Raw genomic sequence first — 26,432 nt, forward strand, 5'->3', positions numbered from 1 at the left:
ATTTAAGTGGAAAAGCCGATGCACACAGACAGTCCCACTCTCTCGGCGTTGGAAGCCTGAGTCCAGTGGCATGAAGTCGTTATATCTGGAGACTTCCACAGCTGCATTGGATGGCCGTGTTGTCTTTTGTGCTCCATCACGCCCTAAGCACTCCACAGTGCCTTGCTGCATCGCCATCTCAGCCGTTGAACCTTCTTATTGGTTTCTTCCGCCTGCTCCGCTGAAAGTCTTCACATGCTGGGTGAGCAAAGCCCTGGTTCACCAGGGGTTGATGTCGACCCGATGGCTACCCTCACAAGGTTTAGCCGGCCTGTCGAAGCCGTTGCCCGGGGTGTGGCCGCTGCCGCATGCTAGCAGCTACTGGGAGCCACAAGTGAGAGCTGGGTGTCAGGTGAGGGTCAGAGGCTGGCGAGCTGCCCTAGAAGGGCACGACAAGCCCTCCATACCAGAGATATTACCCCTCCCTGAGCACCCCCTACACCCCACAGGATGAGGTAGAGGATGGTGAACCAACCTTGAAGTCAAAAAGACATTTTTGAGTCTTGCTTCTGGCACATACTGCTTATATAACAATCAGAAAGTCACTTAACCTTTCTAGTGCACTTGACAACTTTAAGACTATAGTTTGCAGAGAGGGTGCTGACAGACATTAAAGAAATGCCTCCTCTAGGAATTTTGAATGCCAATAAAACCAGAGGTTAAGTCTAAATTTGTTTTTGAAAAGGTGACTGATTCACAGAATCATCAGGTTGGAGGAAGTCTTTGAAGTGATCTAATTTAAGGTAATCTAACCCAAGGTTTTTTAAAGTAGCTATTGTTTCATACATTGCAATATTTTTATCTAGGACAGAGTCTAGCTTGTAATATAGTAGACTCTAAATAAATGCTTTTTTCATTCATTGCTTGACTGAATTTATTCATTATATTTATTATCATGTTAATAATATATTTTAAACATATCATATAAATAGAACATTATAACATTAATTCTATGGATAATAATTAAAATATTTGCATATTAATATAATATTACCATATCTATTGTCATATTTAATGCTTACTATGTGCCAGGCACCATGCTAAGTGAAGTAACATTTTATTTCATTTGATCGACAAAATAACTTTGAGATAGGTGTTATTGTTATTTTCATTTTCCAGATTAGAAAACTGAGACATTAATTGACTTTCCTAGTGTCACATAATTAGTATCTGAGGTTGTATTTTAACTCAGGTCTTCTTGGCTCTGGGTCTGATACTCTAAATGCTGCAGCACCAAGCTGCCCTTAGTGTGTCTGTCTGTCTTTTTATATAGTAGGACCTCAGTTTATGTGACATTCCAAAATCTTTTGCATAAATTGAAAACTATGTATAATAGCAAATCCCATTATTTAATATTTTAATATTTAATATATTTTATTTTAGATAATATATATAATAATTGAGTATATTTAATAAGTATGTCTTATGGGAACATGCCCGGGAACTATACAATTATTTTTAGACTTATCAGAGCTACCAGCATCACTACTTTTGTACTTTGAGGTCATTATTAATAACTAAATAGCATTAATGAAACAAGAGAAGCACTGCTCTGACCCAGAGAAGATTTGTTACAAGTGAGAACTCCAGACAAAGACTAATGCAGGGCTAATGTTTGGCGCAGAACAAGGTAATGACTTATATTAACACTCCTCAAAGTGATAAGGAGCATGATTGGTGTATGCTGCTGGGAGACTGCCCTGCTTGAGAAATGGTGAGGATTTAGTGGATAATTAGATTTTTTTATTTTGTGTATTTTTCTGCCTTTACTTTCTCCTATTGCCAATCATGAATTCACAGGTGTTGAATTCTCATAAAATGAGTTCTTTCTGTAGAGTTGTATCTCTTTGTGTCTATATATATATCACTCTGTGCACATGTGTGTATGTCCCTCTGTCCCTCTGTGTGTGTGTGTGTGCATGTGTGTGTGTGTGCATCTGACAGTCATCTGACTCACTCTTATAGTTTCTCAGTGACAGAAAACACTACATCCTAATGAAACACATTCTATTTTGGGGTTACTCTAATTCTTTAGAAGTGTTTTTTTCCCCTTACATTGAGCAGAAATCTGCCTTCTGTAACTTTTGTCTTTTCCACCTTAACTTATTCTCAAATGGATAGAATCTATTCCATTTATGTTCCTAGAACTACTCTTCTAGATATGTGCTGTTTATCAAGATATTTCTAAAAATGTTATGCCCAGAAATTTAGATTGTAATCTAGTTGGGAACAAAGATCCCTAATCTACTCTAAATTTTGACACTGTGCCTCTTTCATAAAGAACCTTTTATCAAATTACTTTTTGTGGCTGTCACTATACACATATTAAACTTATAAATCTACTAAAATTTCACCATTTTTATGTGAACTATTGATTAACCACACTTCTCTCACATTACCTAGATTAAAAATATGTTAAAAATTGTTATTTAAAAATTATGTATTTATTAATGGATTGTATTTATTAAGGACTTAAGATTTACTCTTCTTTAATTTTACTTAAGTCTGCATAATATCTTAGGCTTCTTATTTTGAAGGATTATTCTTCCCTTGTCTTCCATTAACGACATCTGAGGATCTGGACTCAAATGCTACCTCTCCCCTCAATACTTCTGAGACCTTGGACAAGTCGCTTTTCTCAATTTCCTTCTCTTTCAATTACAGTTCATAGATCAGAGGTGCTCTGAATCTCTTCTTTCTCTAAATTTATGATCCCATTGTCCTATTGGATTTCACTGAGATGAAATTTAACTTCTTTATAGTAAAATTTCAAATTCACTTTGTAATAGAGTTAGAGTTGAGAACCTGTGTTGATTTCAGGAAGACCCAGGTTCTAAATTTGTTTTCCTTACCTACTCATGATCTGATTCTTGATAAGGTGTTTATTTTTCAGTGCCACTTAACCTTTAAGACTCTAATTTAAAGAACAGTTAGCATTCTGCATTGGTAGAGAGGTCCCTAAAATCAGTAAAATTACAAATACAAATTCTTCCTTCCAAAAAAAATACAAAAAACAAAAAAAAAAACATTTTTTAAACCCTTCTCTTTAACCATGTATAGATGGGCATGACTATAATGTTGCTTTTTAGGCATTCCCTATCATGTCATTCTAAAAATTAGCCCATATCTTTTTTGTTTTCTTTTTCCTCTATAGGCCTCATTATTCTATACTTGACTTAGATTTCTATAAGAGCCACTCCATGTAAACACTTAATAATGTAGATTCCCAAATGCATTAAAGAGCCATCATCTTATTAGACCATGTGAAGAATCATCTTATGAGTCATAGAAAGGCAACAGATGTGGAATGTGGTAAGAATTAAGAGACTACTGAAATAATGGGCATAACTGAGCTCACACCCAAATATATAATCCAAATGGAGGATTGTAAAGAGAATGGTGCTCTGATAGAATCTGACCATACCAGGCATCTCTCTTGCAATGTGTCCCTGACCCTATAACACTGCCATTTCTCATTCCATTATTTCTATCAAAAATCATTGATAATAAGACTAATCAATTTAATGGAGAATAACATCTATTCTATATTACATTGAAATAGATATTTACATTTTTGATGCTAAAAGGAATGCATGTAAAAATACTTTAGCTTACGTGAAGTTTTAATCATGTTGTTTTAAAGCTTTATTTTACAGTTATTTCAGGAAAAAAATTTTAGTTTACCAAATCCAGTTAAAACAGATTATTTTTAAACTATTGTACAATTAATTATCTTTGGTATATTAATCCCATGGAATTGGAGTAGAAGAGATTTGGAAGATTTTGGACCACAATATTGGAAATTAGATGGAGTTATTTTTGTAAATCATTCAGGAAACCTCTGGAAACTCCTTAAAGTTTAGCCCTAGGCCATCTTCTGATTTATTTGTGAACTTTTCCTGAAATAGTTACTAGAATATAGTATGCCAAATGCTATAAATATTTACAAGCCATAACTCTTACTTCATGGAATTTTTGAAGTTTGACATATTGAAAATCAAATTTATATTAGTTTGTTTTTAAATAAATGAGCTACATCAATTTTATTGTTTTTCTAATTACCTCCATTTAAGTTGGAGCCACTCTTTCCCCCCAAGCTTTTCATGGTCCAAGGCTTCTAAAAAGAGCTATTTACCTTAAAAGTTCTTCAGCCAAGTTAGTAAGTATTGAGAAATGGGTAGTTAGATGGGCAGTTAATTTTTAAAGTATTATATATATATGCATATATATATATTTATAGTATATGTTTATATATATTTAAAGTATTATATATATATACATATAATACAACTGATCCTGGTTTGAAAAGTTTATATTTTACCACAGAAAGTGAACACAGAAAAAGATACTCTCTGTAGGCATTGAAAGGAGTCTACATGGAGAGGAATAGTTCCCAGTTGGAGAAGGCAAAATTCTAATTGAGTTGAGGCATGGAAGGGGGTAATAGAAACTGGTTATTTGCACAAGTTTGCCCAGCAAATCAATTGTGGAGAAATTTGTCTAGCACATAGTAGGTGCTTATTAAATATTTACTGATCAACTGAGTGATTGAAATAACTAGGATTTGTAGGAATCCTCATTGTCTAATTAGAGAGTAATCCATGCAAACACTTGACTGTTATGACTGAAGACAGGGACTTTTGTTCAGTTAAAATGTATTCAATAAAACCATATTTTAAACAACCCTTAAATGAGGCAGGAACTTCCTTGCTCTCTGCTGTATATTTTTCAGTTTTCATTCCTTTATTCTTTAGATCATTTTAACTGGAAAATGGAATTTATGGTGAGCATTGGCCCCATTTGATCATTTTGATAAGCTGTGCTTTCTTTTCATTCTTTCCTGTGAAATTGTAATGGTAATACTCTACAACTTACCCTGAGATAAATGTTCTTCATTTGAAAGGGGAATGAGATTCTTGTAATGCTACTAGCTTCTTAATAAGAAAAGGTACTTAGCTACAGGCAGGGGAAAATAAGTATAGAAACATTGGATTGCTTTCTTGTTAATCATGTTTTTATTGAGGCTTTCTATTTAAGTGTGTGTGTGTGTGTATGTGTTTAATATCCTGGTCAGTTCTAAAAAGAAGAAAAGTGAAATAAGTAGTAAAATCTCATTTAGTGATAAGAGGTGGTGCAAAGAGGAATTCTTTATTTGCAAATAGGTTAAGTGGCTAATTGAGTAAAACTAATGGGGTCTACATTATAGAATATACTTCATTTGCAAATATGAACGATGTATGCTAATTTCATGTTTAAAATATTCTGCCTTGTAAGGGATTCTCTAAAGACAATGTTGTTTTTCAGTTGTTTTCAGTCATGTCCAGCTCTTAATGATCTCATTTGGTGTTTTATTGGCACAGATACTGGAGTGGTTTGCTATGTTCTTCAGCTCATTTTATAGATGAGGAAACTGAGGCAAACAAGTTCATAAAAATCTTGTTCTGCATTACACAGCTAGTAGGCATCAGAAGCCAGATTTGATTATTCATGATTCCAGGCCCAGAACTCTATCCTCTGAGCCACCTAGCTACCCCTAATGACAACTGCTATCCCCTCTAATGACAATACTAACCATTTAAAAGATTATGTATATATTCTATAATGTATAGTCATGGCTGACAACATTGGACTTCTGAAACTAGAGTAATAGTAGATTGTCCTACATGTTACACTTTGTAGTGCATATTGTATTAAGTTTGGGAAAAGTTTTCTCCTGTTTTTTTGTGTCATTTTCCCAAAAGAAATGTAACTTTGGCATTTGAGCCCATATTTTCTAGGTGATAAAATTATGGTGAAGAGAGTTAAATGATGCAAATACAGCATAGCATTAGACTTTTTTTGAGATTGAAAATTAGGGATTCTCAAAATAAGAATCGGTACAGTTTTGTGTGATAGTAAAATTGCTGATCTTTTGCATATTCACAAATTATTACAACTGTGTGTGTGCATATTTTAGCAGATGCAAGTTATATACTACTTATGCCTACCAAGCGTTTCTTCTTTTCACTTTTTTTCCATCCATAATTCTAATTTCTTAGATATCATTGTGTTCCCATATTTACACCAAAGCACTCTGACAGAAGAACATGTTTTTTTTTTTTTTAATGAGTAGATGAATAGAAGAGCATTTTAGGATCATTAAAAGAACAGAGCGATTTTCCTAAATACCACCCAGTTTGCTATTTACTTCTGGTCCCTATTCATTGCCCTTTAGTACTATTTGTGCAAGGTACATGTACTAATATGCTCACATAATGGAATGATCATCTCACTTCCTACAATATTCTAATAACGGGAGTTTTTCATCTTTTCAGTTGTTTTTGTATCAATTATTGGCCATTTTTCCTTTAAATAACTATATATCTCCATAAGGACGCTCTATTACATTTCAGAGCTTGATGAAATCAGTATAATATTCAAAAATAGCATCTGAATAATCTCACTTGCTAAAAAAATTCACCTACTCTATTTGGGTCTTAGACAAAACGTCCTCTATGACAGAGGTGGACACCTTTGGCAAGAATATATCTGTCCTATTTTATGCCTTCTTTGTTGTTAATGTTAGTCATTGAACACTTTCCTCTGTAATTACCTTTCTTAGGAAATTTTTATAATCACAACATATGCATGACAGAATAATTGATGGAGAAGATCCTTTAAAGATCTCTAGCTTTCTGTTGAGTTGACTAATTTCTGCTAGTCCATAAATAGTGCAGAAGAATCTTTTATTTTGTATGTCTTTTAAATTAGATGACTAAAAAAAATAACTTGATATGAAAATGTTTTTAAATGCCTACCTACCTCTTCTTTGATCACATTTTTAAATTTTATAACAAATTTTAATTTTTTCCAAATTGTATGTCAATACAATTTTAATATTCATTTCTGATATTTTGCAATCCATGTTTTTCCCTCCCTCTCACCCTCTGTCCTCCCTAGTAAGGCAAGTAATATCATATAGGTTTTATATATATACATATAATCAAATAGTACATATTTCCATGTCTATTATGTTATGAAACAAGACACATATTGCTTACATTAGAAAAAATTCATGCTTCATCTTGTTATTTTTGTAGATATGGAGTAAATGTGATAGATTTTATATAGATTTCTTTTGAGAGGCAATGATGGTGTTTACTTTTCCTCAAATTAATTTTGATATCTTCTCCATAGCACAATATCTTGCAAATTAATCACTCAATGGTTTGAAGATTACAAAGCATATTCTCCTGTCTTATTTGGTCTGCTCCAGCTTTTTTATTCTTCTGACTTTGTGTTCTTAAACATAACACAGAAATAAAGAAGTTAGCATCCAAATATGGTAGTTCCCTCTCGATGACAAAAATAAGACACCAAAGAAAATTCTGACAAAGATGTTCCTTTTTCCTATTGCCAATCAACCTGCCAGTTTCATCTATAAATGGACTTTGGATGATATACAAGTCTCTGAGATCTAAAAATATCTCGTGTAGAGTTTGTATAGGTTTTCTTTTCATTTCCTTCTTCTTCAAGTTTTGCAAGGTAGCACTGTTCCTAATCATTTGCCAATCTCTCCTGCAGTGTTTTACAAATGAAAGCTATATTCTAACTGGCTTGGTCCTTGGATACTGTCTCTCCACTTGACAAGAAGATCAAGATATTGACTGAGGTGGTTTTGTGACTCTTTGAACTCCCTGTTGTGTCTGTTGCTTCATGTCAGTTATAAATTTTCAGAGCATAGTAATATACTATGCTGTTGTACTTGCTTTTTTTTTTCTATTACCCATCCTTCAGCATTCATGTCTCATTTGTTATAGATATCTCAACTTCTTCAATTGTAGGAAGTGTCTATATATTTAACCCTTTTTAAATCTCATGTTGGCTTTCATTTTTGCTTTAAGTACTCAATGATCTGATTGCACAGAATGCTGATTTGGATATGACTTCCCCATCAGGACCTTGGTAGGTTCTGTCTCCAGATACAACTGATTTCTCTTTCTGTTTTCCTTTCTTTTTTATATAGCTTGGTTCTCAACTTTTTAAGAACTTGCCAACTCTTTAAAAGTCTATCTGTAGCAATAATCAAGGAGATTCTGAATTCTCTACAGGCTTTTAGCTTTTGACATTTCTGAAATTTCAGTCACATTTTTTGGTTATATATTATTTCCATAAGCATACAGGAACATTGATATAGAATTCAGAGAGACCTTAGAGATTATCTATTCTAAACTTGATAATTTTCAGTTGAATAACTGAGGCCTAGAAGATTTAAGTGACTTTTCCAAGGTCACACTTTTGGTAACTGTTGGAAATGATAAATTAATTTCTAGATGTTTATTAATTATTACATATTGTATATACATAATAATAAATATTAATTAAATTAATTAATTCAAACTCTGTCTCCAAATCCACTAAGGCAGTACTTGGTGCTTACTTTTGTTTTTTAATTGAAAATTTGAACCAGGAACAAAACTGCAAGCATAACCATTAAGCATATATGTAGGTTGAGAAGAGAAGAACATTTTAAGGTGTATTGGTAGCAGTAGCAGCGCTAGGTGTAATAATGCATATGTATGTCCTCCACCCCTCAAAAAAAAAGGAGTAATTGGCCCAGACCAGCAATGGACCATTTTCCTGAAATGTCAGACAGGATATTATTGCTTTTTTTCATCTTGGTTATTCTTTTCATTCTACAACCTCATCTGAAGTCATGAACCCAAATTACTCACAGTCAAAGAGAATGAGTATATCTTGACTATTGAAATACTTCACAGAGAATGCATCTCACTTGCCTAATATCTTCCTTCAGTGTCTCTTCCTTCTTTACTCATAGTTTACTTTTTAATTTAGCAAATGGTACTTCAGCTCCCAAGTTCACTTACCATATATTATTGTTTATTATAATCATTTTCCTTTGTGTCTTTGTATCTTGTTTCTGTACTATCATATGGTTCATGAATATATTTTATTACTACTTTGTGTCTCCCCTACTAGTTAGCACAACATTTTTACCTAATGTAGATACTTAATAGTTGTTGAATGAAAGAAGGATTATAAAATTCAGCCTGTGCTTCTTTAGAGATCCAAAACAAACTATTTGTTAGCATAGCTCTAAATCCTCATTTGGCCCATATTTACAACTAGAAAGTGGGAATAAATATTCATTGTGTGCCAAGTCTTATGCTCATAGACTGAAACAAAAAATGAAAAAATATTGCAATCTTGAAGTGAGCCTCATTAAGATAACAGAAGCAGCTCATTAAGATGACAGAAGCAGTTAAGCTTATCACAGCTAAAACACACATACACATAGAAAGAAATAGTTCCATAAAAGAATGCAGTGCTTTAAGAAAACCACATGTATGAAGTTCTAAGCTTACAAAACAGATAAAATTATGATGTATTTGTTTACATTAAATGAATTTGCAGTGAATCCTTTTGTAAATATCATATGCAGAAAGATTTTTTTTTCCTAGATCAATGATCCTAATCTATGAGCCATGGATATTTGTCCATAGACTTGAATGTCTAACTCATTAAAAATACTAAAATTTATGAGAAAGAATGTAAAGACTGAATGCAGTACATATATTCAGCAGAAGAATTCTACATTACTCAAATATTCATTAGCCATATATCACAGCATCCCTAAAATCACAAAGGATATATATATATATATATATATTTTTTTTTTTGGTGTAAACCTCTGATTTCATTGGTTTAAAGAACTGCCACTTAGGAAACTTGCTCATTCAGTGGTATTCCATCCCTTCTCTGCAACCATAGCCTTAGAGGATGACTTTGATATTTAAACTAGTCTCTTTTTAAGTGTTCACCAATAATCTGAGAAAGAACAATGAATAGAGAGAGATATTATTCTTCTGGGTGTGTGCAGTTGAATGGGAACTGATAAGGAACTAGTTAATTAATCAATGTTTATATTTTCTGATGATATATACTTAGAATGGAACCTTAGTAGATGGAGAATCAAAAAGACATGAGTTCAAAATCTGCTTATAACAAATACTGGATGAGTGATTTTTGAAAAAGAATTTAATTTCTTAGGATCTGCAGGTAATCCTCTAAGGCTATGGTTGCAGAGAAGGGATGGAATACCACTGAATGAGCAAGTTTCCTTAGTTAATGAAACCCTTATTGGTTTATTCATTTTTACTATTTTCTGCAATATGATCCCTCTTTAAGATCTTACTGTAAAAATAAAAAATGAAATCAAGACTTCCATATCATGCTGTCATAAATTTTTGTCAAGAAGATTATACTCTCATTGAAATTTTATGTAGGCAAAGGGATATTACCCTGTGAATGCATGGACTTCTTAAGAAATCTAGGAGAGATTATAAGGTAAACTTGGCTGGTCGAGGGATGGAGAAAGCATATATATATGTATTCTTAATTAAAAGAGATACCAAATTTCAGTTAGAGGTTAATGAACAAATCCCCTCTAACTGAAATTTGGTATCTCTTTTAATTAAGAATATAGGAAACGGGGGCATCTGGGGTAGTTCAGTGGATTGAAAGCCAGGCCTAGAGATGGGAGGTTCCAGGTTCAAATCTGGCCTCAGACACTTCCTAGCTATGTGACCCTGGGCAAGTCACTTGACACCCATTGCCTAGCCCTTACCACTCTTCTGCCTTGGAGCCAATACACAGTATTAATTCCAAGTCAGAAGGTAAGGGTGTAAAAAAAAAAAGAATATAGGAAACAATGTGGGAAGTGTGCTGTAGTATCCTCCAGACTCTTAAATGGGTCCATCACACACACAAAAAGAATCTTGACCTAAGCTGTTTTGTGGAAAGTCAAGTCGATAAATTGTTTATCTGGTCCTATGTAGACATGACTACCTTTGTTGTTGTTTGACATGTTAAGTAAGAGTTGGAAATAACTTGAATCTTTATACTTAGTTAAAATACCAAGATGAATTTTGTGATGCTGCCTTATTAATGGACCACCTAGGTGGCCCAGTTGATAGAATTCAAGGTCTGGACATAGGAAGACTCATCTTCCCTGGTTTAAATCTTGCCTTAATCGTGTACTAACTGTGTGACTCTGGACAAGTCACTTACCTTTAATTGCCTCAGTTCATCATCCATACAATGAACTAGAGAATTAAATTGCAAATCATTCTAGTTATTCCTGCCAAGAAAATCCCAAATGGGGGAATAAGAGTCAGATATGACTTAAAAAAAAAGTCAAAGACATTATTAATAGTTTATGTAGTTTTAATTATCATCATCTTGATTATACAGTTTTAAATCAATATGTGCATATTATTGTGAATATAATATGATAATAATACATTGTTAAGTATAAATGGTTCACTCTTTTATAGAATCAGAAATAAATATGTTTCTTGTGCAGCAACATTATCTTCTCTATATACATGAATTTCTCACTTTACAGTTAAGCCATATCAAAATAATATTTTATTTTTAAAATACATTTTAATAAATGAAATATTATTTTCTTTTAGATTTCAGTTATTCTATATTCTCCTAAAAGCTTATCAATTTAAAAAATAATTCACATAATAGTTTGAATAATTTAAAAAGTTTTAAAAGTCCATTTTTATTTTGGGATTTATACTTTTCTAGCCTAATTAGCAAGTTAATTGTAATCCAATCAACCCATTTTATTGGTGTCAATCTTATGAGACATTTACACATAATAAGCTTTAAAACTATAGTTGACTCAGATCATTAGAAGCTAAATATGACAAGAGGTTGCCAATTTATAAAAGGTCAAGAAGTTTTCCGTGCTTAGGTGTTATTTGAAAATCTATATGTCTAAAACTAGTATTCCCTATGAATGTAGCAAAAACTAAGAGTGAAATATTCATGTTGGCTTTCTTTTCAGCCACCAGCTGCCTCCTAATGACTTTCCCAGCTGTGATACTAGTAGGAATGAATTTTAGGCTATATCCTTAATATAAATGTATTCATTTATTTATGTTAAGGTACATATATTATTTAAAGCTTCCCCCCCTCCCCACTCCATCTATACATAGGCAGCATAGACTGCAGTATTATTTAGGGACTGGGATGGAGAAAATATACAGTACATACTTTCCTAATAAAATATGTAGCAATTTTCTTAATATTTCAGTTTTTTTCAAGTACCTTCCTCAAATCTTGAGTGGTAAACAGTTGATGGTGAACCACTTACAACATCTTTTTTTCTGTTAGAAATTTGGTCAATATTGCTAAATAATAAAACTGGAATTAGCTTGCAAATGTGAAAAAGCACATATAGTTTGTTTTTTAATTTAATATATCAGCTCACTCTCTGTTTCTTTCTTCCTCTCATTGAGAAATTTTAAAAATCAAAACATATGTTAGAAGAATTTATAGTCAAGCAAAACAAAATTTATCAGACATGGGCAGAGAGAGAGAGAGAGAGAGAGAGAGAGAGAGAGAGAGAGAGAGAGAGAGACAGAGACAGAGAGACAGAGACAGAGAGAGACACACAGAGAGACACACAGAGACACAGAGAGAGGGAGAGTTGATCTTCTGATTTACTGTAATTATGTTGTATAAAGTCTCCAAGGAACACTGAATTAACAGATTATAAACCATTGCTTGAAGGAGAAATACAGAGTAAGCTTCCTATGAAGCCCTGCTCACATTTACTTCAGCACTTTTCAAAGTGGCTTTACCTACAGATTATCAAATTTCCTTGTCCTTTTTCTAGATGTGCCATATCTACATGATTCATTAACATTGAACTCACAGCCAACAGCTCTATAACTCATGTTGAATGAAGCTTATCTAACTCACTAGTTTCTTTCTAAGGTCCATCACAGCCTCCTTGCTCTTAGCAGCACATCAGCATATCCTTTGGGAATATTTTAAACAGTGAAATCACCTACAAAAAGCATACAAATGCTCCCAAAGGTAATGAAATAAAACATGAAAAAGACATATGTTTATTCATTCATTTATTCATTTAAGAAATATTTATTAAGTACTTACCTTACTATGTTCAAGGCAATGGACTAACAATTGATTTTCAAAAAGAGGCAAAAGATAGTCCCTGCCTTTGAGGAGCTTACAATCTAATGAGAAGCACAATATGCAAACAAATATGTACAAAGTATGCTATATACAGGATAAATAGGAAATAATTAACAGAGAGAAAACACTGGAATTAGAAGGGATTGGGGAAGGGTTTTAGAAAGTAGAATTTTTTAGCTGGCTCTTAAAGGAATCCAGGTAGGTCAGTATTCAGAGAAGAGGAGAGAAAAATTCCAGATAAAGGGCAGAGCCAGAGAAAATGCTAGGAGCTAAGAGATAGAATATATTGTTTATGCAACAGCCAGGAGCCCAGTGTCACTGGATTTGTATTGGGGAATAAGATGCAAGAAGACTGGAAAGGTAGGATGGAATTATATTATAAAGGCCTTTGAATGCCAAACTGTTTATTTTTGTATTTGTATCTGGAGAATATTGGAAGCCAGTGGAGAAGGTTGATATGATCAGATTTGTATTTTAGGAAAGTCTCTTTATTGGCTGGTTATAGTAATTTGGAGTGGGTAGAGACTTAAGACAGCCAGACACTATTTTAGGTTATTGTAGAATCAAAGTGAGAGATGATGAGAGCCTGTACTAGAGTGGAGATAGTGTCAAAGGAGAAAAGAGGACATATTTGGGAGATGATGTAAAGGCTAAAGTGGCAACCCTTGACATCAGTTTGGATGGGAGGGGGTGATAAATAATGAGTAATCAAGGACGACTACTAAATTGTTAGCCTGAGGTACTGGGAGGAAAAGTGTTGCTTTCTATAGTAATAGGGAAAGTAGAGGCATGTGTGTATGTGTGTGTGGGGGAGGGATTTAAATGAAAAGATAAAAGTTCTATTTTGAACTTTTAGTTTAAGCTGTCTGTTGGACATCCAGTTTGAGATGTCTGAAAAGTCGGAGATGTGAGATTGAAGGTCAGCAGAAAGATTGGGGATTTGGGAATCAGCTTGTCAACTTGAAGTGAAGAGAACTAACAAAGTAGCAACAACTAGGGTCTTTGACCAGTGCAGAGGAATTGCAGTTCTGGATCATTAGACAACATGGAAATGCAGGAGAGTCCACTCTGAGGCAGGGAGGTGTTCATTTCAACAAGGAGGAGTAATTAGGAAGGAGCACAATGAGGAGGCATGACAAACATTTTTTTCAGTACAAAGACTAATAGATCTAAGATCTTCTAATAGTTTCATGCAGGTATGAGGGGGTGGGGTTTCTCCAGATATTTATCATATATAAATTAGCTAAGTTTCTATTTATCTCAATTTCTTTCTTTATCTTTTGCTTAGATTTATTTAGTTTTGAGAGGAAAAAATTAAAATCACCTATTATTATTATTTTGTTATCTATTTCTGTGGGTACATTTAGTTTTTTCCTTTAAAATATGCATACTATAACTCTTAGGGCATACAAGTCCAATGTTGGTAATGCTTCATTATCCATAATACCCATCAATATAATATAGTTACCCTGTTCATCTCTATCTGATTATATCTCTGACAGAGATCATGACTACTATCCCTGCCTTCTCTGGGTCTGTTGAGGCATAGTATATTCTGCTCCAGCCTCTCACCTTCACACTATGTGTGCATCTCATTTTCAATGTATTTCTTATAAGCAACCCATTGTGAGGTCCTGGTTTTTTATCCTTTCTAGTTTCCATTTTCTTTCCACAGGTAAATTCATCCCATTTACTCTCAAAATCATAGTTACTAGCTGTGCATTTCCATCAACTCACTTCCACTTCACTTTTTATCCTCCCCCTTCCTTTCTTTCTGCTGTATACCTCCTTAGATCCAATTTCCTTTGAGGAATATCTCTCCAATTCACATCCCATCCCCCAAATCCTCTCTTAATCTCTCTCCTTACCCTCCTAGTTCCAAATTATCCCACCTTTCCAAAGGTCCCTCACTTGTTCCTTTCCTCTTTCCTTTTAATTCTTATTCTATCCATCTTTCCAAAAATTACTTCCTGCTCCCATTAACCATGCCCTCCTATTTCTTGACAGGAGTTCTATTCTAATCTAAAAATCCCTCCTCTATCTTGTCCTACAGTCCCTTCATATTCCCTCACATTACTCCCCTAACTCTTAATAGGTATTCCTCTCTAGGTAACCCTTTCTTCCTTCCCCTTTCTTATCCCTCAATGCTCCTTTCTCTTAATCTACTCTTTCTTCTTTTCTTTTTTTAGTCATCCAAGAGAACTCCCATCCTCTCCCTCATCTCATCCCCAGCCCTTCCCTCATGTTTCTCTGTACCCTTATAATTCTGTATATCATTATCTCTTTATCTCAGGTCTGACAAGAGTAGAGTTCTGGTACTAATAGTTCTTCATCCTCTCTTCCCTTCTTCATGGCAGTTGCCCCTTTCTTTCCTCCTCCATATGAGATAGCCACCCTACTTCCTCCTTTTCTATTCCACTCTCATTTTGACTCATTCCATTACATTCACCTCAAACTCAAGTCTACTATCCTTATATGTCCTTTCACAACACAATGATGCCATTCCTAGGGGCCATATATGGCATTTTCCCCTGTAGAACTCAAACAATTTGAAATTTTGGGTTGTTTATGATTAGTCTCTCATTACCATGGTATATTTCTTATAGATCACATTTTCTGCTGAGTTCTGGGTTTTTCCCTAGAAATAGTTGAAACTCTTTAGTTATTATATATCCATTTTTTGCCTTTCATGATTATGTTCATCTTTGCTGGATATGTTTCTCTTGGTTGTAAACCCAAGTCTTTTGCTCTACAAAATGCTGTGCTCTATGTCCTGCATTCTTTAATATTTCAGCTGCTAAGTTTTGTGTTAGACTGACTATAGCTTCACAGCATTTAATTTTCATTGTTGTCATCGCTCATAGTATTTTCTCCTTAACCTGAGGGCTATGGAACATAGCAATGATATCCCTCCATTTTCTTCTGTGAATGTCTGATCTTTTTTTTATCATTTGGGTGATATTTCATTAATTTTCTTGATTTTTTGCATCATCCTTATTTCTTCCCTATTTTTTCCTCATTCTCTCCCAATTTGATTTAGGTCTTTTTAGGTTCTTCCAAAAGCTCTTTTTGAACTTGTGGACATTTATTTTATTTCTTTGCTATTTTAAAAATAGGTATTTTTACGTCACTATCCTTTGAGCTTGAGCCAAAGTCTCCTCTGTCAACCATAATATCTAATCAATAGTTGGGTTTGTAAGGGGGGAAAAAAGGTTAATTATTAAAAAAAAAAGATTGGACTGGATTATATTTAAAATAGGTTGCCAGGAATATAATTTATTTCAAAGAGATTTATTTATAATTCATATACATTTATATACATTTATAATTTATTTACAATATATAGAAAGAGGGAAGTAAGAAAATCAGAGAGAGGATAGGGTAAGATATCTAGCTGAAGAACTAAGTAATTTACTCCTGGCCCCTGGCTCAACCTGGGCAGGGAGAGTTACTTTCAACCAGCCTCAGCAAAGCCGAGGACCTGAGGAAAACTCTCTCAAGAGGTAGCTCTCTCCTGAGGTTTTTTCAGTAAATCCAGGAAAGGAGTCAGCCTTTTCACTCACCACATGTCAGTCCAAAGGAAGAGATTTAAGAACAGTCTCATTAGGAACAGGGTCTCAGGTCCAGTCAGCAGATTCTTCTTCAGCTGAAGATCTCAGACAATTCTCTCACAACTCTCAGATGATTCTCTCTCCACAGGAAGTTGTAACTCCCTTTTAAAGACACTTTCTTTTGCATCATTTCCTGTGCCTTCCCCTAATTTTATGTCTACCAATCACAGTTGAAACTTTGCTTTAGGACTGCTCAGAGGCAGTTTAACTCTGGTTCATCACCCACTATTGCACACATGGGTCACAGACCTCCCCCACTCAAGTGTGAATGGGGTGTTTACATCTTTGGTGATTAAATCTAAAAATAGACAGATCTCCCCACTCAACTTTTAAGTAGGGTGTTTATACTTTTGGTGATTAAATCTAAAACTGGGCAAGAGATTTAATTTTATTTTCACAATCAGGGGAGAGTTCATTAATTTCATTTTCACAATCAGGGGAGAGTTAAATTTAATCTTCACAGGTTCTTTCTCCTTTACTTACCCATTTTTATTCATTTGTTTTAAGTTTGGTCACAAGGCCAGTAGACTTAATTATTGGCTTTTTACTTGAGGCCATGGTTTCTGATGTAGGGAGGTATGTTATCTTAGGTTTTAGGATTGTATGTTTTTTTTTCCTTAGTTATTTTATTTTTTTATAGTTCAGGGTCAGATGCACTTCCCACCTCCTGCTAAAGCCCCAGTTCTGTGACTGATCTCAGGAACCCCAACAAGAGCCTAGTTCTGCTACTGCAGCTTCAAGCATACTATTCCTGTGGCTAAACCAGGAACTCTACTCACCTGGGAGTGACTGCACCTGACCCTCATTAACCACAATCACCAGTGTGTGCACCTCCCTCACTAATCTTCTATTGTTATAGCCCAGGATATAGCAGGTATCTAGTCCAAATTCCTTGTGCTTCCAACGTTCCTTGTTTGTTAGCACCAAGGTTTGAGTTCCTGCCCTAAGGCTTGGTGCCTATAGCCACTATAGAATCCCATCCTTCAGTCTTCTGCTGTGGGCCAGCCAGAGTCTCTGGAGTCAAGGCTACAGCAGGCACATTGGTCCTGTGGCCATGGATTCCAATTGTATCCTCTGTAAAAATTAAATTATATCTCTAATAATAAAAATATTATATTTTATGAGGTCTATTAAGGATCATTAGAAATCAAGGAATAAAGAAGATACAAATAAAAAACCACGTGCCCATGGCTGATTAGCCCATTTAAAATCCTGGCACTTAGCTTACCACTATACTTGCTACATCTTTGCAGAGGAAGAGAGCCTGGGAGCCATTACTGCCAGTTACATACCAATTGTGATCTCGCCAACGTGGAGACTCAGGAGAGATTATAGGGAATTCGGGGAAATACCAAGGATTTCTGGGGAATGAAGTCTAGGGTTCAAAATGTCCATTTATACACCTCCAGAATGGAAGCACCAAGGTTCAGTAAACAAGGTGTGTTTGCTGGCTGTTGATCTCATTCTTCTTGGCTTTGTTCCTACCCACTATGGTGATGTGACTGAGGCTATCAAAGTCAGAAATCTTTCTTCCTAGTTATTCCTGACTGTTCAATTTCACTCCCAGGTGCCTTTCTATTTTTGCATTTGATTTTGTGAAGTTATTTTGAGTTGTTTGTGGAGGTACTAAGAGGATGAGGAAGCCTCAAAATCTACTCTGCCATCTTCCTACAATGCATCTCAAGTGGTAAGTTTCCAGAGATGTCACATGATCTGTTCCAGTCATGAAGTCAGTGAAAACAAAATAGCCTCTTGTGATCCCTGCATTTAACAAGTTTCATACAAATGACAATTAAATCCATGGGAACTGATGAGATCATTAAGTGAAGTAATATAGCAAGAGAAGAGAAGAGGATCCAGGACAGAACCCTGAGGGATATTATGGGAGGAGAATCCTTCAAAGGTGGCAAAGAAGGAGAGGTCAGTCACATAGTAAGAGGAAAAAGAGTGTGGGATCTCCAAAACCTACAGTACTGAAATAATCAGGGCAAGCCTCACCTTCTTCAGTCTCATCTGTCCTCAAAAATTTTGCTGCTCTACAAACATCAAAGAATGACCAGTAAGACAAGCCAAATATCAATTTGGAGTTTAAAAATAAATTTTAGTGAATAGGCAAATTCACAAATATTCAGCCTGAGGATGAGGATGAACTTGTGTGTATGTTTGCATGTGTATGTGTACACGTGCAAGTGTGAATGTGAATCTGTGCTCTGAGTTCATCACCTCTTTGTCTGGAAACACCATGTTTCTTCATGAGACCTTAGGAATTACGGTTGGCCATTTTGTTGAAGAGAGTTTCCAAGTTTTCTTTTTCTTTATTTTTTTTTCAAAAATATTTTCTTTTAATCAGTCAATATTTGCCTTCTTATCCTTCCACCAAAACCCTTCTTTCTCTTTGAATATACATGGAAAATAAAAACCCATTAAACAAGTATAATTGATCAAAACAAATTTCAACATTGCCTGTGTCTTCAATTTTTTTCCTCTCTCAATTCTGAGTCCTTTACCTCACTGTCAGGAGGCAGGTAATATGTTTCATTATTAGTTTTCCAAAATCCGGTTTGGTCATTATACTGTTGAGAGAGCTGTCGTATCACATTTATATATCATAATTTTTTCATCAATTCCCACAATATATGAGTACTCCCTGAGATTCTTACTCTTTGCCAATTCAAAAAGAATTATAAATGTTTTTGTTTTGTTTAGGATTAACCCCTCTTTTAATCTATTCGTTCTCTAATTTCTCCTCCTTCCTCAATAAAATCAGTAAATATTTACTAAGCATCCACTATTTGCTAGGCACTGCACTAAGCATGGAAGATATAGAAGTTCCTTCCCTCAAAGAGTTTACAGTCTAATGTAGGAAGACCATATTAAAAAAAAAAGAAAGTGAAACAGCTGGGAGAGGCTTACAGTTATAGGAGACATGATAGAGAAATTAAAGAATTAAAAACAAAAAATAAATAAAACAAAAAAAAAGAATTACAAAATTATTGAAACTGAGTAAGAAATTAGAATATATGTGAAAAAATGTCTTTCCTGTCCCTTCGCCTTAAATATTGGAGTTTATTTCTTCATCCTCTAATCCAGGGGCAGAAGGTACCAATGAAATATGAATAATGAGAGAGGTTAGATCTTGCAAGATGATGAGATTTTTCTATGATAAATTAACTGGGGGCATGGTGAAGAATTCAAGGAAGTCCAAAATTAGTATAGCTAAGTAGGAAATTTCATTATTGAGTGAAATTCATTTCTGTAGTATCAACTCCATGTGTGTGTTTATGTCTTCTTTTCTATTTTTTTTATCAGATCAGATGACAATGAGGTTCAAGTGTGTCAGATATTTCTGCCCACCCCTTCCTACTTATTTGTATAAATGTCTACTTATGCACTCCATGTGGGATAATTTTCCTTAACATTCCTTTCTTGGCCCCTTGATATGCTCTTCCCTTCTCTTTCTCCATCCTCAAAATTAAGATAACACAACCACTCCCAGGCCTTATTTATTTGGACTCCTCCTATGTATATTGATATTGATAGGGATGAGAAGTGACAAATGTATCATATATAAGAAGTTTATCATCATTTGGCATTTTATCATTGTTCATTCCTATTTACTTTTTTGTACTTCAGAGTTTCTTCATAGCCCTGGGTTTTTCATCAAGAACAATTGAAAGTCCTCTGTTTCATTATAGATTAAATTTTTTTTTCACATAGTAGCATTATACTTAGTTTTGTTGAGTAAATTATTCTTGGCTGTAATCCCATGTACTTTGGTTTCTGGAATATCATATTTCAAGTTGTTTGTACCTGTATAGTGGTGACAGGAATTTGTATATGATCTTGACTAGGAGTCCTCAGCACATGAATTAATGCTTTCTTCTACTTTAGATAGGGTAGTGTGTAAAAAAACAACCTTCCATTTGGCATCAGTCCCTATGAACTGCAAATATTCCAGGATGAGTCTGAAATCTCTTTTCTTGGTGCACAACCTTCCCCTGGTGTTGTAGTCCTCTGTGCGACTTCCTCCTAGTCCATCCCAGACTCCATCTGTTCCCCCATGCTGACCTGGACTACACAAAAGACTCTGGATTTATCCTACAGGATTTGGTCTGGTACATTTTTTTAGACCAGTTAAGAGGAATTTATAGAGAAGAACTTGAGATACTGCTTGGCTCTTCCTCCAAAACCATATGTATTTTGCAGGAGCCTTTATAAAACCAAATTTTGTAACAAATATATGGCATCTTGTTGCCTTTTCCTCTTGATATCCATTAAAAGTTATATTAAAAATGATTACAAGTCCTTACTCATGAATAAGCAGTTTTACTTAAATGCTTTTTGATTTACTATTCAAAATAAGTAGTAACCAAAAACTAAATGAATTTTCTTTTGGCATGTTATCTTTTTCTTTGATCTCTAGGCCTATAGTTTGTTCAACTAACAGTGCCCTTCTAAATGACACCTTAGCAGTTAGCTGATGTTTAGAAAATAGAGTTTTGAGGGGCAGAGTCAAGATGGTGGCTTAGAAGCAGCAAAAGTTGATTGCTCTGTGAAAACCCTTCCACCAGAGTCAAAAAACAAAGCTCTTCAAGGGGGACAGAAAATCAAATCCAACAATAAGACAGAACTGGGGGACTCTCCTGCTGGATTCAACTTAAAGATATGCAGAGATGGTTGAATTCTCAGGTTTAAGGAAAAGAAAAAAGGAAGTCCCAGTGCCCCTCCTCCACCTACCATGCTGAGATTAGGGTGGTTGGTGGAATCTCCCAGCAAGGACTCCAACTAAGACAGACTACCTAGCTACCACAACTTTCTGAAGCTCGGAGCTCTGACCACAGCTGGCAAGGAGGCACCTGGAGGAGAGAAGCAGAGAAAATGGAAGGCTGATCTCAGCCTTTACCTACCATACCTCCATTTTAGTCCTCTGCCTTTGGAAGTTTTGACCTCAAGGCACATTTGCCTCTGCAGATCAGTTCAACTGGTTTAATCCAGTTTATCAATAATGCAGAGAGAAGCCTCCAGAGAGCAGAAAAGCTCAATACTATAAAGCTAATAACCAGAAGAGCAAGTGTACAAAAAAGACAACGCCAAAGTCAAAAACCAGATAGGTCTCTCCTACTTGATTCAACCTGAAAGGTACACAGATAAAGTCTAATTCACAGGTGTAAGTGAAAGCTCCAATACTCCTCCCCCATCTACTGCTCTGAAACCCTCAATAAGAATTCAGTTGATTGGGATCCCAGGGCAAAGTTTGCAACCCCAATGGAGTACCTTGGTCCCACCATGGGAAGCTCAGGGCTCTGACTGGGAGCAACTGGCATGGAGAGGACTGACAGACAGAAGTAGAGAGGAGGACCAAGGGCAGCTGGGAAAGATCTGGCCTTGGGTCACATTAATACATCAGGTCATTTTCTGCAGCCTAATCCAGTTAATCAGCAGAACAGAGAAGAAGCCCCTTTTAGGGCAGAAAAAAACTAAACTCACTGATCTCAAATAAACAGAGGAGCAAGAATGTAGTTAAAAAGAAGAGGGAAAGAAGGAAAAAAAATATGAAAAAAAGAGAAAAAGAAAAAAGGAAATTACAATGGATAGTTTCTAATTAGGTAATGAACAAAGAACAAGTGAAAGAGAAGGACAACACCAGGCAAAAACTCAGAAACTCCCATGAATTGAACTCAGGCTTTGGAAGAACTCAAAACATAACTTTTAAAACAATTAAGAGAGATTAAAAAAATTGGGAAAGGAGCTTAAAAATCAAAATAGATCATTTGGAAATAGAGGCACATAAACTAAAACAACAAAATAGTGTCTTTAAAGCCAGAATTGAGCAGCTCAAAAATGAGACAAAGAAAGTAAAAGATTAAAACAATGACCTACATAGAAAGTAGAGTTTTAAATGGAAAATTATGCTACTGATCTACTCTCAATATATTATATACTCTGAATTATGATAGAGAATACAAATAGTTTATAGTCAAGCTATATGCTTCACAGAACAAATAATATACATTTACAAAGCAACCAAATGAGTTTAGAAATTATATCTCTGGCTGAGGAGGAGGAGGGTTACATTAACTTTCTTTATTCTAAGATGACCATTACTTTATACAATGTTCAACACCAATACTTCATTGTGACGTGGAATTTCTGGTTTCCTTAAGTGTATGCTAATGGAACTGGAAAGTTCTATTTACAAATGTTCTAAAAAAAAAGACTGCATCCAATTTCTAAAAACTGACCTAAATAAGTGTGGACTGATTTAATTCCAGTCGCCTCCCCATTAATCCTTTTTATGTTTTTTTGAAACCTATAATCTATACTAAATATTGATTTTAAGTCAGAAGAGCACTAAGGGCTAGGCCATTGGTGTTAAGTGACTTGCTCAGGATCACAGAGCTAGGAAATATCTGAGTCAATATTTGAACCTAAGTGTTCCCTCTAAGTCTGGGACCCTATCCACTGTGATACCTAGCTTTCCCCTAAGTGATGAATTCTTTAGCCTCAGCACCTGATAAACTAAATACTAAAGACTCATGTCCTCAAACAAATGTGATTACTTCTTGCTTCTTCAAAGACAGTATCAGAGTGGCAGGAAAGGAGCAAGAACATTCTGAGAGTCACCTAGTCTTTAGATTATCTCTAAATATTTCCTAAATAATTGATGCAATTTTAATATTGATAATTAATATTTTGTCCAATGACCAATTTTTACAAATAGTACTAGAAGAACTGAGTAACAGCTATGAATGAAACAAGAAGATGAAAGGAAGTTATGGAAGGATGGCTCCTCTTATAGGAAAAGCAAATACAGGTATCAATGGAATTTTATTTTGTGTTCAAAGCAATGTTCCATGTAATATTTAGTCATTTGGTATTGCAGTGTTTATGATAAGTACTGGGAAAAATGTCATATTAAATAAAATTGTGGTATACATGACATCTGTTTCAGATAAAGAAATTTAACAAATGAGTTTTGCTTTCTAGTTTCAATCAATATACACTAATAGGCACAGAAATAATGAGATAAAGTTGTGTTAATACATATACTGATTAAAGATAAATATATACATATTTGTATCATGCCCTTATGTGCACTTATTTTCATGTACATATATGTTGTAATATATTGTTCTAGAGTAAGAAGCAAAAATATTTGGTTCATTAAAGAAAAATGCTATCTTAAAAGCTCTCTGTCTATAAAGTGTTGTCCATGTGAATGTAAAAATCATACAAGTATTTAAAGGATGCAAAAATAAAGATTCCTTTGCTTAATGAATCTTTCATAAGAACTATCAAGGCATTGCATAAAATAGGAAGATGTATGCTTGCCAAAAGTGTTTGCTACTATCTTAGAGAGTGTCTAACATGAAGTCCAAATGGAAGAGGTCTCTCCTACAAGTGATAAGTTCCAATTTTTTTTCTTTTAGTGATTTACAAACTATAAGAACCCTTCAAAGATTCTGCAATGAAATGAAAAAGAATTTTTACAAATTGCCCATACAGGAAAATGAATGGTTGAAGAATGCCTTTTCCAGGCAATGAATTTAGATGGAAAACATTAGATATGGTTAGTCTATCAATGGATAAGAACGAGTGTTAGTTGAGTTAATCAAATCACCCCTATTCCACTTTAACTGACAAAATGCTACCCTTATATATTTGTCAGGTGAAAACTAATTCCATTTGAATCAATGATTATTATGAATAAGGGAAGGGATGTCTATTTAATTATGGTATTTCAGCAAGATGTGTAATTAATTCTCTTTGGATTCATTGAGGGACTTGGCTATCCTCTGCAGGGATAGTGAAACCAAAAAAGGTAATTTGGAATTGAGCATTTAGAATATCTGAAATGTTAGTGGTAGAAGGTTCAAGTCAGTTCTGTGCTAAGGAGTCACTTAGGGGTTAGAGAAGAATCCCAGATCAGATATGGCCTCTCTGTCCCTCCCCACCTTTGGCAATGAAATTCAAAGGATTAGAAGTTTTGGATTTTTTCCATTGGTATCCTAACAATGTAGCCAGTACAGCAGGCACTGATGGCAGTGACTGCACCAGGAGCAGAGAATACATTTGTATTGATGAATAGCAGATTCAAGGAAAGCAGGCAGAAAAATTATACCATATCTATAAGGGTTAAATTAAGGAATTTGACAAAGTGAGGAGAGCAGTTTAACAGAAACTTTGTTTAATCTAAGAAGGAAATACAGATATAAATACAGAAAAGAGGAAAGAGAAATTATTAATCTTATACTCTATAAATATACCTAAAATTCCTAATAACTACCTAAAATTTCCTAAAACTAACTCTGTCTTCTCAGGACAGGTTCTTCTGCCTGGCACACTAGGCCTAATCTACTCTATCTAGAAATTATTCCCTAACTACCTAACTCCCTAAAATAATAGACAGCTCCCACCCACACACTCCTTCAATCAGTTTTCTATAGCAGCCCAACTATCAGTAGCCAACTGTCAGCATATTCTTGCCTCTGAGACAGACCTGCTCCTTAGAGATTCCAGAGGCAAGAGACCCCAACTGTCAGTGGCTGCTTCCTTTCCCCTGACTCACCAACTGTCCCCCCTAACTTCTTGTCGGAGGGTCTGCTACTTCCTCTCCTCAGACCTGTTCTCCCTGGTAACAGATTCTTCATTTCTGACTCACTCACTTGCTGAACCTGTCAGTTCTGATCTACTTAGAAATCCTGTTCTCTAGACTCTTAAGGAGACAGAGGGGGAGATAAAGAAAAATCTCTTTAAGATATCCAAGGGGAATATCTTGAGGATCATAGTGAAAAGATTTTCAGGATCACTAAGTTAAAACTCTAAGCTTGAGTTTTATTCACCTTGAAGCAAATTGTGTCACACATTTTTCAATCTTAGCAACAATTATGCAATATTTTTTCATAGTTTTTAAAAAATACTAAAGAGAGGACTTCTGGGTAAACATGGCTTCAATCTAGACACCACACACTTCCTCTCCCCGGCACCGAACGAAATAGACTACATCAAAGAAGCATAAAAATCACCTTTGGAGAAACAGAAGGACTCCCCAGTACTCCCAGTACTCCACAGAGGCAAAGGTACGTGGGGCTTGAACATTTCCACACTATAATAAGAAGGAGGTAAAGCTTGCACAGAAACATGAACTGAGCCGCCCTTCCCCCCACACACACCTCCCCCACCAAACCAGAGTGAGCTACCGGAACGCTCACTGGGACAGCGAGTGAGTGGGGAACGTCTCTGTCTGGGGAGGCACTCCAGGGACCTTGGGATCTGGGGGCTGCCAGGAAACAACATCTCAGGGCAGTTTCACAGGAGAATCCTGCGCTGAGCACATGGGCCGCAGAGCTGTACTCGGAGTGGTTGCGCTGAGTCTCTGAGCATAGCTAAACACCAGGGGCGGACCACGTGCTGATTACCTGGGTGGAGCTGAACACCTGGGCAGTTTGGCTATGATCAGGTCCCCAGCACTGTAAGAAACCTTGGAAGCTGGGAAGAACTAATCTGAGGCAACCTAAATTCACAGAAAACCCGCCCATATCACCCAGACCCCAGACCAAAAAGGAAAGGGGAATAAAACCACCAAAGGGATGGCTCACATGGCCCAAAATCAAGCCTCCAGGAAGAAAGGGAAAAAGGTGACTATTGAAAAATTGAATGCCAGCAAATCCACAAATGACAATCATAACTTTGAACGTGAATGGGATGAACTCACCCATAAAATGTAGACAAATAGCAAATTGGATTAGAACCCAAAACCCTACC

General features: G+C 35.3%; 1 long non-coding RNA gene across 1 annotated transcript in view; it reads left to right on the forward strand.

Moving 5' to 3' along the window:
* LOC103094713 (uncharacterized) overlaps positions 1–26,432 on the forward strand; it is a 118,921-nt gene that overhangs the window by 88,559 nt on the left and 3,930 nt on the right. The window contains exon 3 of the long non-coding RNA XR_008918329.1: positions 1–26,432. This exon is cut by the window's right edge and continues 3,930 nt beyond it. This is a non-coding gene — a long non-coding RNA (uncharacterized LOC103094713).

Source organism: Monodelphis domestica, chromosome 4 (genome assembly GCF_027887165.1).
Source record: "Monodelphis domestica isolate mMonDom1 chromosome 4, mMonDom1.pri, whole genome shotgun sequence".
In the NCBI taxonomy this organism is placed as follows: Eukaryota; Metazoa; Chordata; class Mammalia; order Didelphimorphia; family Didelphidae; genus Monodelphis; species Monodelphis domestica.